At 44.6% G+C, this 18,880-nt stretch overlaps 1 protein-coding gene across 1 annotated transcript in view; it reads right to left on the bottom strand.

Annotated features, from left to right (window-relative positions):
- Positions 1-18,880, bottom strand: part of BNIP1 (BCL2 interacting protein 1) — a 142,762-nt gene that overhangs the window by 44,026 nt on the left and 79,856 nt on the right. Inside the window, exon 8 of the transcript XR_009353865.1 lies at positions 8,922-9,072. The gene's annotated coding sequence lies outside the window, so the exon portion shown is untranslated. The remainder of the gene's footprint in view (positions 1-8,921; positions 9,073-18,880) is intronic.

The following is an 18,880-nucleotide window of genomic DNA, read 5'->3' as shown; positions in this document are numbered from 1 at the left end:
CTTGTACATCTTTTTTTTTTTTAAGATTTTATTTATTTATTTGACAGACAGAGATCACAAGTAGGTAGAGAGGCAGGCAGAGAGAGAGGAGGAAGCAGGCGCCCCTCTTGTACATCTTTTCTAGGCAAATTGCTGAAGAATATTCTCAAAAAAAAAATAAATAAAAGGAAGGCAAAGGATCAGGGGGGAAAAGGAACCAACATGAGAGAGAGAAAGGCAAACAGTTATCCCAGGTAACAGTGAAAAGAAATGCCAGGACAGCCAACAGCTGTACAGAAGGAGGGAGGGCTTTGAGAAAACTATTGAACTGATCAATTACCTGATAGATGTGATGACATAGAAAATTATATGATTATATGGAGAGGTTTACAGAGCCATTGAAGAGCAGGGCATGGCTGATCAGAGACTGGAAGAAAACTAAAAATATTATACAAGAGGGATGCTTGGGTGGCTCAGTAGCTTAAGCCTCTTCTTCTGCTCAGGTCATGGTCTCTGGGTCCTGGGATCAAGCCTGCTTCCCCTTCTCTCTGCCTGCCTCTCTGACTACTTATGATCTCTCTCTCTATCAAATAAATAAATAAAATCTTTTTAAAAAATTATACAAGAAAGGAAATTTAACCATAGTACACTATCACATTCAGCAGTAAATAATGTTTACAATGTCATAATAATGTAAGTACTGAATAAAGCCTTTATAAAATACTGAGATAAATTATATCGGGGGGAAAGGGAACAAGAATATTTAAGTGGGCACAAGCAATAATGGTCAAATTGATGAATCAAGAGATGCATATTATTTTGAAACAAATGCAATCATAAATAAGTTGAAAATGTTTCTGGGAGAAGGGAGTCACCATTAGTTTGGCGGACTCGGGGGGATAGGGTAAGATAATTTTGACAAAATTGTTAAAACTGTTTTAAGTGCAGTAGTTTTGAAACCAAGACACCAGTTTGACCTGGTTCTCCCATTTCCAAGCTTGAAGGGTGATCTTGAGTGAATTCTTTCTCTTCTTTGGCCTCAGTTTCTTCTGTGTTAATAATCCCTACCTAAGGTGCCTGGGTGGCTCAGTCGGTTAGGTGTCTGCCTTTGGCTCAAGTCCTGATGCCAGAGCCTGGATCCTAGAATCCAGGCTCAGGGATCCTGTTTCTCCTGCCTCTGCTGCTCCCCCTGCTTGTGCTCTCTTGTTCTCTTTCTCTCAAATAAATAAAATCTCTGAAAACAAAAAATAAGGGTCTCGTGCTCTACCGATTAAGCTAGCCCGGCACCCTTGAAAACAAAAAATAATCCCTACCTAGTACATAACAAGGACACAATGTCTTTGTAGATAGTACACAAATGGGAGGTCCCTTCTCATCCCCCCTGTTTGGCATGAATGTCATCTTGGAAGGGGGGTGCAGGGCAGAGGCTGTGTCCTTTGCTCCTTTTGTAACCAATCCAGCATCCAGCAAAGTATGTGAAAAGGATATCCTTTGACAAAGCTGCCAAACTGAATAATTGGTTGTTACAACTTCCATTACAGCTGCTCATGTGAGAAAAGGTATTTCACTGAGGGATAATTACAGGAAAATAGAGATAATACCATTACTACTACATCCTTTTCATTGCCCCCACAGTAACAGAGCTTTATGAGTTTGGTTAAAGTAAAAGACTACAAAATAATCTTGTACAGCCAACAATTTTAGCCATTCTTTTTAAACAAAAGCCCCCAGGCTGAAGCCACTATTTATCTACCAATCTCATTTTCCCTTCTTTTTTTTTTATTATGCTCAGTTAGCCACTTTAGTACATCATTAGTTTTTGATACAGTGTTCGATGATTTGTTAGTTACATATAACACCCAGTGCTCATCACCTCCCTTCTTTCTTTCATCACAGAACCCCTGCCCTTCCCTTGGCTGCCCAAGCAGAGACCACATTTCCCAGCCTCTTTTGCAGCTAGGGGGACAGCCCCTGCCCAAGTGCTCACCAAAGACAGTGAGAAGATGTGGTGTGGGCAACTTCCACATCACCCTCCCCCCGCAAGAGAAAACCACCTGCCTTCCACTTTTTTTCCCCCTTCCCTGCCCCCATATCACACAAGCTGGGACATGGACATGGTGACCAACAAGAAGAAGAAATCTTGGGGCCCCAGATGCCTTAGTGGAGCTGAGCTTTCTCCTGGTCCCATGGCCCAGCTACAGAGAGCCCCCTCCCCGGCAGCCTATCCAATCCAGCTGTTGACCATGAGCACACAACACTGGATGCAATGGGAAAACACGGGAGCAAGTTATAGAGGGACTCCTGATTCAGTTCCACAATCGAGTGGCTATTAGGTTTGTCCCCAATGAATTTTTATAGGCAGAATTTACACACACTATTTTGTTTCTTAAATTCCACACACGAGTGAGATCATATGGTATTCGTCTTCCTCTGACTGACTTATTTCACTTAACATAGTACACTCTAGCTCCATCCATGTCATTGCAAATGGCAAGATTTCATTCTTTTTGATGGCTGCATAGTATTCTATTGTATATATGGATACATATATATTCCACTCTGTGTGTGTGTGTGTGTGTGTGTGTGTATCACAACTTCTTTATCCATTCATCAGTCAATGGACATATGGGCTCTTTCCATAGTTTGACTCTTGTCAGTAATGCTGCTTATAAACATCAGGGTAAATGTACTCCTTCGAATGTGTATTTCTGTATCCTTTGGGTAAATACCTTGTAGTGTAATTCCCAGATCATTGGGTAATTCTGGTTTTAGCTTTTTAAGGAACCGCCATACTGTTTTCCATAGTGGCTGCACCAGTCTGCCTTCCCATCAGCAAGTGCAAGAGGGTTTCCCTTTCTCCTCATCCTCACCAACAGCTGTTGTCTTCTGTGTTGTTAATTTTAGCCATTCTGACTGGTATGAGGTGATACCTCGTCATGGTTTTGGTTTTTATTTCCTTGATGATGAGTGATGTTGGGAGCTCATCAAGATAAAAAGCTTCTGCACAGTGATGGAAACAGTCAACAAAACTAAAAGGCAATATATGGAATAGGAGAGGATATTTGCAAATGACTTATCAGGCAAAGGGCTAGTATCCAAAATCTATAAAGAACTTATTAAACTCAACACCCAAAAGCAAATAATCCAATTAAAAAATGGATAGCAGGAGGCGCCTGGTTGGCTCAGATGGTTAAGCGTCTGCCTTTGGCATGGGTCATGATCTCAGGGTCCAGGGATCGAGTCCCGCATCTGGCTCCCTGCTCAGTGGGGAGCCTGCTTCTCCCTCTGTCCCTCCCCCTGCTTGTGCTCTCTCTGTCTCTCTCTCTTAAGTGAATAAATAAAATCTTAAAAAAAAATAAGAGAGAGAGAAGAAATGGGCAGAAGACATGAATAAACATTTTTCCAAAGAAGATATCCAGGTGGCGAACAGACACATGAAAATGTGCTCAATTCTTTTATATAATGGGGGAGAGGGAGAGGTGGGGAGGGATAGCAACAAATCTCCCCCACTCCTCTCACAGATACTTCCGAGGCCTCTAGGCACCTTTATGCATAAGGGTAACTGAAGTGGGATAGAGCAAGGGCTGAATTGTATTTTCCTTTCCTCCGCTTAATAGGAACTCTTCGGCCCATCTATTAGGTTTGTCCCTAATGAATTTTTATAGGTAATATGTGCACATGCCATTGTGTAGCTGGCGCTGGAAAATCAGTATTCCAGGTTAAGATAGCCCCACCAGAGCCTTTGTATTAGTGGGCTGGAGCTTTCCTTGTATCTCTCCTTCCACCCTAAGGAATGGAGAGTCCAAGATGCTGCTCTACCTTCTCCCTTCCATCAACAAGTGTCTTTGTGCCACGCCCACCTCTCCTTCCCCGCGCAGCCCCCGCCCACCAATCAGCCCCCCTCCAGATATGTCCTCCTCCCCTTCCACTTCATACCAGCCCACCAGGGCTTCCTGAATTCTCCCCACTTTTCCATTTTTCTTCGAGTTAGACTGGCATTTTCCAATGCATGGTAGTACCTGGATTTTTAAAAATTACTAAATACTGATTTATTTCAAAGAATATTAAGATAAAATACAAAAATGACTTTCTGATAAGTGTATTCAGATAAAATACAGCTAAGGGTCTCAAACCTCTGATTTATTGGATATTATTACTTGGGTCCAGGCTAAAATAAGTTTTCAAGTAAAAACAAAGTACATCTATTTCAAAAAATATTATTTCAATAAATATATTGTATACTTAATATGTTCTTTTACCATTATTTGTATGTGTTTACACATTTTTTTTTAAGATTTTATTTTTTTGACAGACAGAGATCATAAGTAGGCAGAGAGGCAGGCAGAGAGAGAGGGCGCAAGCAGGCTTGCTGCTGAGCAGAGCTCCCGATGTGGAGCTCGATCCCAGGACACTGGAATCATGACCTGAGCCGAAGGCAGAGGCTTAACCCACTGAGCCACCCAGGAGCCCCATGTTTACACATTCTTGATCTCACCTGGCTATGGCAAACAACTGAGGTTTACGAAATGCTAAATCAGACTATTAATGTTTTTGATGCTTTCATACACAACAATACTCATTGCCACCCTGGAGAGTTCTACCCTGACAGGTGGGCCTGGGCAGAGAAGCGCAGACAGTGGTGGAGCTCCACCACAGGCACATGGAATGCCAGCAGACATCTAAACAGAAGACCACATTCAATGTGCTGCTTTCCCCAGTGAATGCTGCTAGAACAGAATTCCACCTGCCTCAATCCAGGGAGTCTTTCTGACCCTGTCTGAAAGTTCCCAAGCTTGGGGCCAAGGCCTGGTGTTGTCCACTCTAACCTGGCAGAGGGAATGTATCTGTAAGCTACTTTCCCAGGCACCGACAAAGAAGCCTCACTCAGCACATGGCAGGGCTGGGAGCAACCCCCACTCACTAAGTAATAGACTGCATTTTTAAGTCACTTTGCTGAGGTCATCTGGTCCAATCCTAGTGAGATATAACATACCTTCGAGAATCCTCTCCATTTCCTAAAAGAAGACCTGACAAGCTAAGATCTCCCCACCTCCTCCAAGGGGTGGGGGCGCGGGGAGGAGAAAAGGGATGGAAACAAAGATGGACCCAGTTAAACAGAGCAGTGCCTTTTAATCCCCCTGCACTTCAGTTTGGGAGGCTCGGGCACTTGGTGCTTTTCTGGGCAACCTAAAATGAGGGCCCTTCAGCACTCCTCACGTGCAAGCTGGAAAGCCACACATGGGGTGGGAGTGGAGCAGGGGTGGGGGCGGGCAAGAGGGTTCCTAGACTCCAAGACTTCAGGGGATTAGGGAAGTGACAGGCCGCCTGAGCGGGGGGAACGCTGCCAGCCCCTGCCCCCTCCCCCAGGCTCGGGTCCAGCCTCCCCTGCACGGAGTTGCCTGCAGAGCCGAGGCTCTCCCTAGGTCTCAGTGAGCCACCGGATATGTTTGGCGCGGAGGCGGAGGGTTTGGCAGGTCTGGTCCCCACCAACTGCCACCTTGCCGGGTGTGAGCAGAACAGCAGGTGGGTCCAGAGGAAGGCACAGTCTGCCTGTGTTGGCATCTGGCAGCATCACGCTGCAGCTTCCATGATATAAATACAGGGAGCGAAAATAGCTAATCCCAGATAACAGCGGTGTAATCACCCAGCGCCCAGCCTGGAATCCCAGAGAATTTGGAGGCAGCAGCTGCTGGGGCTGCCCCCATCAGCAGCCCACTGCCCCTGGGTGGCCTGGGCCCAGCGTGTAAGCCAGAACAAAGCTGGGGAGCGCAGAGCAACTGGAAGAAGAGACCTGATGAAAAACACCTCGGATCCCTGTTCTGCCTGGGAAGAGATGCGTTTTCTAGAAGCACCATGGAAATCCTGAGCGTGCGGCGATGCCAACCTGGTCTCCCTGGTCTCGGCTGCAATCTGATGATATACATGGAATCATCTAGTTTGGGGGTTTGTTTCTTTGACTTCCAGGCATAAGGATCATCATTGGTCTTACCACCGTCCCACAGCCTGGGAGGGTGGGGGCCTCTCCCACGCTTCTCCCACACTCTGGAGGATCCGTGGCCACCAACTCCAGGCTCCCGACCTCATTTCTGACAGGCTGTCACACCCAGTGGCCCAGTGGGGACTGCAGCACCTCCACAGGATGGCTTGCAGTCACTGCTCCTGTGGCGACCGCCACGCGTCCAGGAGAAGCTGCCGGGCTTGCTGTCTCCAGCCATTTTGCTCACATAAGACATTTAATTAGGGCTTGTTGAGATGGTGCAAAGAGCTCAGGCCTCCTCTGTCCTACTTAGTGCATTCCTTGATTCTTGAGCTGCCAGTTGATGGACAAGCAATCCCCAGCCGTCAGTCATGTCTTTCCTCACACTCTGTGCTTTGTCCTGGCTCCTCAGCTGTGCCTCTGAAGGGCCCTGGACACTCCAGTCCCTTCTGACGGGTCATGAGGCATGCTGTCTCTCTCAGACAATGCAGACAGAGGCTGGCAGCCATGAGGTCAGCTTGGGCTGGGCCACTGTGGAAGAACAGTAATGGGGTCGGGCCACAGAAGTGCTCAGAAGCAAGGGAAGGGCCTCAGAAATATGTCCTCAGGGAGCCCCTGAGACAGCTGACTCCCTATGGAACCAACCACTGTATGCAGAAGAAAAGGGGAGAGGAACATTCCAGAGCAAACCAGAAACAATGGGAGGTGGAATCACTGGTCATCACACATTCTAGGGGTGGCAGCAAACAAGACTCCTCCTGACTGGTTTTTGAGAAGCTGTTCTCTGATTCTCTAGCTTGGAGAACCCAACTCATTGGGAATAATATTATTTTTGTTTGGATTTTCATGTCACTTTCTCACACAAGAGCTTCATATAGTCAACCACAGATGAGAGTCACCGTGTTCTCTACCCGGAACAAGGTCATAGAGATCCGCCACAGACATTTCAGAGGAGAGCAAACCATGAGCTGCACGAATCTCTGAGCCTCAAGCTGAAGGTGACAGGTATCAGACCCACCTGTCAAAAAGGGGCATGTGAGGTTGAATCGCCTCCCTGGGCCACCACAGGACGTTCAGCCATCAAGACCAAGTCTGAAGAGAGTATTCAATGACAAGGGGAAATGCTTGAAATTGTATATTAAGTACAAATATCAGGACAGAAAATGCATATGATGTGATCTCACTTATGTAAAATACACATATAAAAAGATAATGGAAAGCCGCACACCTGAACACAGTCCATGCTCTTCATTGCTTAGTAAAATTATACTTTCTTTCTTTCTTGTGAAAGAAAACTGGGTTTCTCCCTCAATTTCTTAACCCTTCTAAAAAAGGGACATTTGACCTGACAGTCATTGCGCATTAGAGAAATCCACAATTTCTTAGATAGGATTACTTAGGTCCAGGCTGAAAATAAGTTCCCAAATTAAAAAAAAAAAAAAAGTCAATTTAAATTAAAATATTAAATAAAAAAATAAGACAGATATTGCCTAATTATGACAAACAGCTAAAGTTTAGGAAACTCCAGTGTATTAATTTTTTTTTAATTTTGAAAAATACGTACAAATGTCTGACTTGGTGGGGGAGAACCCATTTCCACCCTTCAGATTCCTGACACAAAGAGGGATCCACACAGAGGATCGTAGAGAGGGATGGCACTCCATAATGAGCAAGGGGCAGGCCCGCAGGCCCCTAACAGAGGTCACTATTCATCCCCAGGTGAATGCATGAGGCTCCATCTGGAGTCTCCTCCTGATCCAGTGAGCTTCAACCCTGGTCCAGACCCTGCTTGTGCATTACAGATCCTTGGGAACCAACTGAGATGAAAGATGACAGTGAGGATAATAATTACAATTCATCCTAAATATACCTGAATCTCTTACTCCTCATCGAAAAGTTTTTCCTTATATATGTTTAACAGAAAATAAACCAAAAAATGAGAGAATAAAAAGAGAAGGGAAATGCCATTCATGGAAGACACACTTTGTGCCAAAAAATGTATTAGAAACAGGATGTATTCATGTAAAGCTGCCCCCACAACATCTGATATATCACACCCTCCATTTCACAGATGAGAAAACTGAGTCCCTGAGAGGTTAACTAACTCCTGAAAGATCACCCAGCTAGAAGCAGCCAAGCAAAGATCCAAATCTAGTGACTCAGAAGCCAAAGTCCAAGGTCTTTGCCCCAAACCACCCTGCTCCCCACCTCTGCAGGGGCATGTGTGTGTGCACAGAAAGCAAGGAGGGGGTAAGAAGATGGGCTGAGAGTGACGAGACTCCAGGTAGTTGGCAGTCTTTCTCTCCAGACATTTTAGCACTGGGGAAACACATCAGCTCAGACGCAGAAAGCCAGATAAGGAAACAAAGTCCAGGATAAAAAGCCAAATGCACAGGGCAGAACTACGGAATTAGTGTCTTGGCTCTGCGCTCGCTGGGCCGGTGCCCCCTGCTCCAGACATGAACCCCTCTGGCCAGCATGTAAATATGGCTTCCACGGCATACGAAAGGAACAGGACCAGGTCTCCCATGTCTGCCAGACAGGCAACTCCAGCTGTAATCTAATCGCACCCCTTGAAGGCCCAGCCAGCAATCTCTTTCCCTCACCCTGTCACAAATGCCATCACATCGCATCCCAGGCTCCCCTCACACGCACAGCCCCGGCAGGACACTGGGACCTGTCTTGGCCACACATCCACAGATCGGCGGGGTCAGCCCTGGTTCTGCACAGTTCACAAAGGCCAAAATAAAAGTGCAACCCAGAGGGGCCCTAGGGGGTGGCTAGCTGAGAGGTCAAGGCTTGGGGACTTTTTCTGTTAGCTTAGTCCCTGGTTGCTGGCCGCTGCACACTGTGGGTCGGCTCCAGGAAAGCTATTAGGGACAAAAGCTAAAGAAAGAGGCCAGGGATACTTCCTGAAATGCAAGAAATTTTTAAAAGGAGTGAATAAAGTATGATAAAAACTCACCCGATGATCCAGATTTCAGGTTCGCTTGCTCTGATGATTTCGGAAGTCCCAGAGGGACTGCCTGAGGCAAACTGCCTTGGGCACCACCATCCAGAGCTGGGATCATCAGCAGGGCCCTTCTTTCCAAGGAGTTCAGATGCCTCAGGTAACCCTGGGGTGAGAATCAAGGAGAAACGAACTTCAGCACTTTGCATTTGGACTAGGTTGCCTGTGTCCAAGTAGCTTATCTTATTTGCTCCTACAGTAATCTGCAAGGCAAGTAAGCCCAGTGCTATTGTCCTCTTCTAACTAACGAGGAAAGCACAGTACATGGGACCCACAGTCCTACAAATAATTTGTGACCAAGCTGAGATGAGAACCAAAATCTGGAAGAGCGAACATCTGTCACCAGTAATCACAGGCTAGGTAATTCGTACCAAACCCCATTCTGCTGAGGACAAATAAAAGTTGCAGAAACAGCAAATCCTTAACTGCACAAATGGAAAACATTCATGATTTTTCTTGGAGCACAGAAAGAAGAGGAATATTGTTAAGTTCTGTTACTTTCCCCAGCACATTTTAAACTGGGAGAGTATCAGGAGACTCAAAAGTAGGAACACATTAGCGACCCACTCTTCTCAGTAGTACAAGTATGTACTACTACTACTACTACTACTACTACTATTATTATTATTATTATTCCTAAATAGTGATCACTTTGCCTTAGGTATGAAGACTTACCACTAAGGCATACAAAGGTAGAAATAAATGGAAAGAAAATCTAAATAGGCCTTTTTGGGAAGGGGTTTCTTCATGAGAATTTTGTCTGCCAAAATACCTTTTGAAAAAGAAAAGGGATAAATCCAGTGAAATATATTGTCAGCTTACTTCATCATTTAGGAACATTTGTTTTATGTTTTTAATAGAACTGATGATTCTTTAGTTTAACAAACAAACAAAAAAACCTGCTTAAAGACACCAGAGAGCTCACAAAATAATGGAGAATTAGCAGCCAGGATCCAAGGGAAGAAAGAGGCCCAGAAGAAGTAAGTTCATTCTTTGAGCTGCTTGAAGACATGGGGGCATTTGCTAATTCTACCAAGGATGACTGAGAGGCTGAGTGGCACTTTGGACAGCTTCACAGTGATAAAGGAGCAGAGATTCTATCTAAGGCCCACCAAGAGTTTGGGACTTGAAAGGTTTGAAACTCTGAAAAGATGCTCTCTACAAGGAAGTGTGAACCAGAAGAAGACAAATGCTTATAGGGACCACAGCTCAGCTTCAAGTATTCTAAAGCCCCCAAATTAGATTTAAGTAATCCTAGATCATTGGTTCCCCAGAGCCTGGTAGAAACAAACACAAATCTTGGGAAGAAAATATCATCAGAGGCTTCAAATTAATCCTGCATGCAACTTTCAAATACAATGCCCAAAACACAATAAAAAATAAAAAGGCATGAGGGGTATAAAGCAGTATTTTTGAAAAGGAAAAATAGAAAAATCAACAAAAAATAGAAAGAGACCTACAGAGGCTCTGGATTTGGAAGTTATCAAACATTTTTGAGCAACTATGCATATCATGTTCTAGGAAATAAAAGATAAGACTGAAAATTTCCCCACCCCAGGAAGTGATTGTAGTTACCTAAGCCAGGCACTCAGTACTAAGGTGTTAGCCTCAAGTCTTCTCCTTCCTTTGTTCCCCCAAACCAATCCATCAGCATATCAGTGGGCTCTACTTCCGAAAAATGATCTTATTTCACAATTTGAATCTGTTTCTATTTGTTCATTTTCTCCCACTAGAGTGTTATCTTTTTAAAAGCAGAAACTTCTGGGCACCTGGGTGCCTCAGTGGGTTAAAGCCTCTGCCTTCAGCTCAGGTCATGATCCCAGGGTCCTGGGATTGAGCCCCACATCAGGCTCTCTGCTGGGCAAGGAGCCTGCTTCCCCCTCTCTGCCTCTCTCTCTCTCTCTGTCAAATAAATAAATAAATAAAATCTTTTTTTAGATAAATAAATAAATAAATAAAAGCAGAAACTTTTGTTGTTCTTTTGGGGTTTGATTTATTTTTCTGGTGCATCCCCAGCTTCTGGACTAATGATTGTCATTTAACAGACCTGTAAGAAATATGTGTCCCTAGCTATGAATGTCAGGGAATATGTCACAGGGAGGTGATATTTGAGCTGGGTCTTGAAACATAAGCAAGTGCTCACGTGCTGGAGAAGGAGGAAGGGAATGCCCAGAAGAGGGAACCAACTACATGATCAAATACAGGGAAGCAAAGACAAAAAGCATTGAGTATTGAGAAGTTCAGAGTCTAAAGGTTAGTGTGCTCAGGTTAAATTCTAGCTCTGTAACCTTCTGAAAAGTAGTTTCCTGATTTGAATAAACTGGAATTAATACTAGGACAGTCTTCATAGGGCTGTCCTGAGAATTAAATAAGAACAGGCATAGCACGGTGCGAGTATGCAAAAAATGGTAGTTTTATTGATATTAACCATGTATAATTGGGGCAGCCGGGTGGCTCAGTCTGTTAAGTGTCCGACATTTGATCTCAGTTCGGGTCTTGATCACAGGGTCATGAGCTCAAGCCCCACAATGGGCTCCACACTGGCATGGAGCCTACTTTAAATAAACAAATGAACAAACAAATAACACTTTTAATAATTTGGCTTGGTTACAATATAGGTTGCAATGATGTGTTTCTGGAAGATGTAACTAGATGGTCAGGTTGAAGTCAGATCATTTGAGGTCAGAGGATCCTCAAAATCATAGCAACAGTGGCCAAGTAGTCATAGTTTTGCTAATTATCCTATTACTCAAAGCATTAGGGGATCAGCAGTCTCTCACCTGAAAGCCAGCTTCTATTCTTACGCAAGCTAAACAGCAATCAGCTCATATAGGGCCACTCTCAATTATTATGTTGGAGTATTAGTTACCAGTTGCTGAGTAGCAAACTACCCCACATACTGACAGCTTAAAAACCAAAGAATATTTATTATTTCAAACAGTAATTGGGTCAGGAATACAAGAACAGCTTAATTGGGTTGTTCTGGCTTAAGGTATCGAGATTGAAGGCAGTTGCAGTCATCTGAAGGCTGAACGGAAGCTGAAGATTCACGTTCAAGATTGCTCACATGGTCACCAATTTCAAGCTAGCTGTTGGCAAGAGGCCTCAGTTCTGTGCCACACAGACCACAGGGCTGAATCTCCTCACAACATGGTGGCTAGTTTCACCCAAAGCAAGTGCTCCAAAGGGGGCAAGGAAAAAGTCACAGTGTCTTTTAAGACTGAGCACCAGAAATCATACATAGTCATTTCTACAATACCCTACTGGCCACCAGGTCAGCCCTAGTCATGGTGAGGGCTCAAGTCTTCTCTGCACAGCCTCGTATCCTTCCAGATTACCAGGAAGCAAGGACCCCTGGGTGTTATCTTGGGAGCTGGCTATCCCAGCTGGCCAGAACAGAACTGAATTTCTCATCACATCCCAATAGATGGAACCAATTATCGGTGCTGAAAGAGGAAGTGTAAAAATGGAAAGCAGAAGAACAAGACTGCTGAAGGAATCAAGTAATGATAAAGCATAAAGAGTAAAGAATAAGAAGGAAGTAAATAAAGTATAATATTAACAATAATAGTCACCATTTATTGAATGCTTCCCTTGTACCAAAGGCCAAGATGTTTCCATGCTCTCTCTCAGTGGTCGATAAGCTGAGATCCATGGGTCCCATGTGGCCTACATCTGACTATGAACGCAGTCTTCATGGAACACAGCCACACCCATTGGAGGATGCACTGTCTATGGCTGCTGTCACCTACAGCCATGGTTGAGGACTTGTCACAGAAACCATATGGTCTGCAAAGCCGAAAATATTTACCATCTGGTACTTTCCAGAAAAACTTTACCAACCTGCTATGTTCTATCTCATTAAAACCCCATAAAAAACACATGGTGGGGGAAAAAAAGAAATGAAAGTTTTTAATTTAAAAAATGTAAGAACCTGTGAGGTAAGTGATATCACTTGCCTCATTTTATAGGTGAGAAAACTGAGGATCATGTAAGTTGAGTGACTTGCCCGAGATTGTGTTTGTCTCAAGTCACAGAGTAAGGTTTGTATCAGCCCGACCTCAGGGGCTGGCTTAAACTGGACTAGGAATCAAAAAGGCTGGCTTTTCCGAAAAGCTACATGACCTTCAGTACTTACTTAAGGTCTTGCTTTTCATTTCATCCCTCTACTGGGGACAGATTTTTCAATGTAAAACTGCTTCACAGGAAAGTCAAATGATAAATATAAAAGTAAAATGAAAAAGTAGCAAACACTTTTAGTGTATGACGCCGATTTTTACAGAGAGAAAGAGCTTTGGGAGAAATGACCAGGAAAGAAGGATCTAGGTTATCCCTGAAAAAGATACTACTCAAAAGTTACTGGTTTAAAGTAACAACAATATGGGGCACCTGGGTGGCTCAGTGGGTTAAAGTAACAACAATTTATTATTTGTCAGGATTTTGTGGGTTGGCTGGATGATTCCTCCGCTGGTTCCCCCCAAACTCACTTACGCGGCTGCATTCAGTTAGAGGAGGGGTTCTCAACCAGGGGTGAACTTTGCCCCCAGGGAACATTTGGGAATGTCTGGGGATATCACGGATAGTGTTCTTCTCATCTAATGGGTAGAGGACAGGAATTCCTCAAAACATCTTATGTTATATAGAACAGCCCCCCTCAACAAAGCATTACCTGGAACCAAATCTCAGTAGGGTCAAGGTTGAGAAACCCAAGCTACAGGGTGCAGAGCTGGAAAATTCAAGATGCTGTCACTCACGTTCTCCTCCATGTGGCCTCTAGTCCTCAATCCCATAGGCCAGATCGGCTTCCTTCCCTCATGGTCTCAGAGCAGAGTTCCAAGGGAGTAAAGGTGGCAGATGCAAGGCCCCTTGAGACCTGGGCTCTGGAACTCACCCAAGGTAACCTCCATCACATTTTATTGGCCAAAGCAAGTCAGAAAATCAGCCCCGACTGTAGACAGTGTAGGAACAGACTCAGGTCCGATGGGAAGGGGCAGCAAAGTCACATTCAAAGCAGTGTGTGTACTGGGCTGGGAGGAATCTGTGACTAGGAAATAATCTACTACAAGAAGTAAGATTAAATATGTTTCCACCGGAGTGCTAAGCTAGTGGTTCTCAAAGCATGGCCTGAAACAGGAGCATCACCTGAGAACCTGCTAGTAATGCAAATTCTCAGCTCCCCGCCCAATCCAATGGAGTCAAAAACAGAGGAGTGGCAACCGGCAATTCATATGCTAACAAGTCCACTACCCTAAAAGTGAGCAATCAGGGGTGCTTGGGTGGCTCAGCCAGTTAAGTGCCTGCTAACCATCTGCTTTCAGCTCCGGTCGTGATCCCAGGGTCCTAGGATCGAGCCCCGCATCAGTCTCTCTGCTCTGCGTGGAGTCTGCTCCTCCCTCTGTCCCTCCTACTCTCTCTCTCTCTTACTCTCTCTCTCTCTCTCTCTGTGTCAAATTAAAAAAATAAAACCTAAAAAATTAAAAAAAAAAAAGTAAGCAATCAGAGCAAATACCTATGTGTGCTGGGGACACCGGCGTGAATGTTGGTGGAGGCCAAAACCTCTCTCCCTCTCTCCGTCCACCTCTCCCTGGGTCTCTGGCCATTCACCTAAGAACAGCGCTCTGTCTTTAATGATGGAGTTTCATAGGAACAACCCTTACCCTCTCAGCAGAAACATGTCAGTGGTCCATAGAGGGGCAGGAAACTGAGTTGCAGCTCTTGCCCAACCGAACAGGCAAGAAGGGCAGGAGGGGGCAGGAGGGGAAGCCAGCCCTGGTTAAGAAGGCAGGCAGCCCTCCTGGGGAGCTGGAAGGGAGGGACCAGAGGACTTTTTTGTTTTTGTTTTTGCTACTGAAAATATTATCAGGGGAAAAAGTATCGATGTTACATAAAATAATGTTTTTTTAGAGGCTTAAAAAAAAATACTAGCAGAGTCCATACAGAATTTTTAATCCTCAGCCCAGAACTTAAATTTCTATCATTGATTAAGAAGTAAAATCAGACCAAACCACTACTGGTGACCGCCATCCGTAAGTACACAGAGGCCACTAAAATCCCTGTCTTCCAACACCACCGCGCTCTGCAGCCCCAAGGCAAAACCAGAGGTAGGTCATAGTCAAGTTCCCAAGCTACCTGTGAGCCCTCTCTGATGACGACGCATCTGGTTTGTTGTTTTTGTTTTTGTTTATTCTGGAAATCGCCGAGACAGTTTGTGACCTGAGTATCTCCAGCTGAGAGTACTACACAGAGAGACTGTGAAGCCCAAGGCTGTCCCTAGGAACCAGGGAGGCCCTGGGCTGGAGGAGTTACCGCAAGTAAAGGGTGCGGGGCTCAGAGCCTCTCCCACCCCTCCTCCACCCAGAGCCAATCAGGTCCTCAAGCAACTAAAGGAGGGAGATGTGTGACCTCCACAGCTCGTTACAGTATCCGTCCAATCTGAGACAAGATGAACATTACCAGATCCCTGACAAACCCCATAGTCCGACAAAAGGATTCAGTCATTCTTTTTTTTTTTTTTTTTTTAAAGATTTATTTATTTATTTATTTGACAGAAAGAGAGATCACAAGTAGGCAGAGAGGCAGGAAGAGAGGCAGGCAGAGAGAGAGGAGGAAGCAGGCTCCCTGCCGAGCAGAGAGCCCGATGTGGGACTCGATCCCAGGACCCTGAGATCATGACCTGAGCTGAAGGCAGCAGCTTAACCCACTGAGCCACCCAGGCGCCCCGGATTCAGTCATTCTTTAAGCACAGAAGTGGCAACTCCACCATCCCCAGGGTGGACACCAAATGAGCTACTGCACCTTCTGGAGGCAGATTTGGGAGCCAAGGAGGGAAGACTTTGTTGGTATTCAAGTAAATCTTTCTGCCCATTGGCCTGACCCTGGCATAGGGAGAGGCAGCTTCTCCAGGCACTAAGCTCCTCTCACCGGAGTTATGCCAGCCAGAACCAGGACATTAAAAATCAATGGTTGAGGGGCGCCCTGGGTGCCTCAGCTGGTTAAGCAACTACTTCAGCTCAGGTCATGATCCCAAGGTCCTGGGATCGAGCCCATCGGGATCCCTGCTCAGTGGGGAGCCTGCTTCTCCTTCTCCCTCTGCTGCTCTGCCTGCTTGTATTCTCTCACTCTCTGTCAAATAAATAAATAAACAAATAAATAAATAAACTTTAAAAACTAATGGTTGGGGTGCTCCAGGGGGGACTTAGGGCCTGGGTAGAGAATCTGAACATGATGGCGTACAAACAGAAGCACCATGAGAACAGGTGGACCACCCCCCTACACTCAGTCCTTCTGTTTTAGGAACTGGGATTCTGCATAAAAAATAATTTGTGATAAGGGTCCCATTGCTCTAAAACAAAACTCTGAAAACAACTAACGGGACTAATGTTCCTTCCAACATTCAGATTCCTAGTTGCTTGTGAACTAAGTATCTGGGTGTCCAGAGTATCCAATAATACCTAAGCCATAATCACCCTCATTGTCATCATCTCTAATGCGTGAATATAAACTATCACCATAGCATAAACAACCCAACATAACACTGACTTCCCATTGCAAAAAAATTCAAGTTCATCTTCCTTGGTTTGAACAGGGGTGGCAGAACTGTTTCATCGCTGACCTTTCCTCTTCATCGCTTGAGAAAATGGTGATGACATCTTTTTGGCCAGATGGAACTGATGGGAGATTTATGGAGCAGCTGAGAACTGTCAAAGCCGGGCCAGGCAGATCCCACAAGACAATGACCATGGCCTTTTCATCAAGGAGCACGTTGCTTTCTGGAATCCACTAACACAAGAGGTTCATATCTACCCAGTCATCAGCAAGATTATCCCAACACCCCACCAGCTGCGACCACCCAATCCGGAGGCCTCTGCTTTTGCTCTTGAGGGATGGCATGTGGTGTGCACAGGGGTCTTACCCCTCACCCACCATCACCACCGCCCAGGCCCAGTCTGGCACCCACGGCCCTCCCAGAGTGGGAAACCTCATCCAATGCCTCCTCGGTTACAGAGATTTCAGAAATTAGTCACAGAAAGGAGGGCGGGAAGACAGAGGAGGTTTCCTGAAGGAACCAGTAACAAGATCTGGGGTGTTTCACCTCGAGGTCACAGCAGCTCAGATTGTCCCTGAGTTAGCAATGAGTGGTCAAGAGTAAAATCAACCTCTTTAAAGCCTCCGCTGACTTGTCCACCATCCACTGTACAAGGAGATTGCATGAGGCAAAGCCTTCAGCAAATGGGTCTCCCCATTCACTGAGCTTTCTCTAGAGATTTTGATCCATTTCCCATTCCCAGCCTCAAAAGATGAGCCCAATCCCCACACATGATCAGATAGAAGGCGGGGGTCGAATTGGACACGAGGATCCAGCATTTGTTTGAGATGAGGGTTCAGACCAGGACTCCTTCTATGGCGCTGGTGACCTGGGGAGGACAGCCCCAGTTTGCCCAGAATCATTACTGATATCACTGCCTTTCCCTCTCAAAAGTCCCCTTTTGAACAACAGACTATACAGTCAGTCTGTCTTTGGCCCAGTCACCACCTATGCTCTTCAGTAAGAATCTGGAAAACCTCAGAAAGCCCTACAAGCCAAGACATGCAGGGATTACAAAGGCAAAGAGATCAAACGTATTTCAATTTAAAAAAAGCCAATGGGCAAAGATGTTCATTGGTTTGGTTTGTAACAGGGAAAACATGGAAACAAGCCAAATATCCATCCATAGGAAATGGATTAATAAATGGTTAATAAAGGCTTATCAATATGGAATACTATGCACTGATTCACAAGAAAAAGTGGATCTATATGGACTGACATGGAAAGATCTCCAAGGCAGATTGGTTAGAGAAGAAGAAGACTTATCAATGCAACATGAATGATTCCAGTCATCTTTCCTTTGTAATTATACATGTAGACATATAGATCCATGTATAAAAGTGCATAAAGAGAGGTCTAGTACTACACTGTGTAATAAAAATATAACATGAGTCACATATGTAATTTATAATTTTCCTATATCTGTATTTTTACAAAGTGAAATTTATTTTATGTAAACTAATATATCCCAAATATTATGTAAATCATAAAAGATTATTAATGATATATTCCACATTTTAGTACTAACTAAAATTACAACTAACTTTAGTTACATTTTTTTGTGTAACTCAAAATTATGCTTATAGCAATCTCAATTCTTACTAGCCATATTTCAAGGGCTCAGTGGCCACATGTGGCTTTTTGTATTTGTATTTATATTATTTGTATTATTGTAGAACAGGTCAAGGCTAGAAGGAGGCACACCAGATAACTAGACTTATCTCTGGGTAGGGAACTGGTTTTAGGGAAATGAAGTCACTTATGTAGAATTAGAAACTACTGCAGTGAAAATACATTCACTTATACATTTAATTTTATAAAACAATAAAATATGAAATTTTAAAAATGAGGAGCCAGAACATGGGATATGAAACTAACAGCCTATAAATGAACTGTGAGGGAACATAGTATTCTAATCAATTCACCACTAAAGAGTGTCTGCATTTAAAAAAATTTGATCCCCATCAGCTCCAGGGGCTGGCTGGCTGACCCCAGGACTGCTCCAGCCTAGCCAGCCACCAGAAGCAAGCTTCCTGAGGGTCACCTAGCTTCCTTACCTATCTAGAAACAGGAAGCCATGGTGCATCCATGAGAAGTCTGTTATCTCAGGGAACAAGGCAGTGCTCTAGAATATTCAGATTGAAGCTGTGACAAAATACAGATGGGAAAACCAATGTATCAAAATAGCCCAGGGGTGCTAGGTTTAAAACACAGACTCCTGAACCCTACAAAATAAGGATTGGTGAGGTAGGGTCCAAGAATCTGTGATACACAAGAACTCCAAGAGAATTCTAAACCAAACAGAGATACAAAGGGATGTCATTCTTTT

This window comes from Mustela lutreola, chromosome 5, assembly GCF_030435805.1.
Source record: "Mustela lutreola isolate mMusLut2 chromosome 5, mMusLut2.pri, whole genome shotgun sequence".
In the NCBI taxonomy this organism is placed as follows: Eukaryota; Metazoa; Chordata; class Mammalia; order Carnivora; family Mustelidae; genus Mustela; species Mustela lutreola.
Note: the sequence above shows the minus strand (reverse complement) of the source record. Positions and strands in the feature narration are given on the sequence as shown.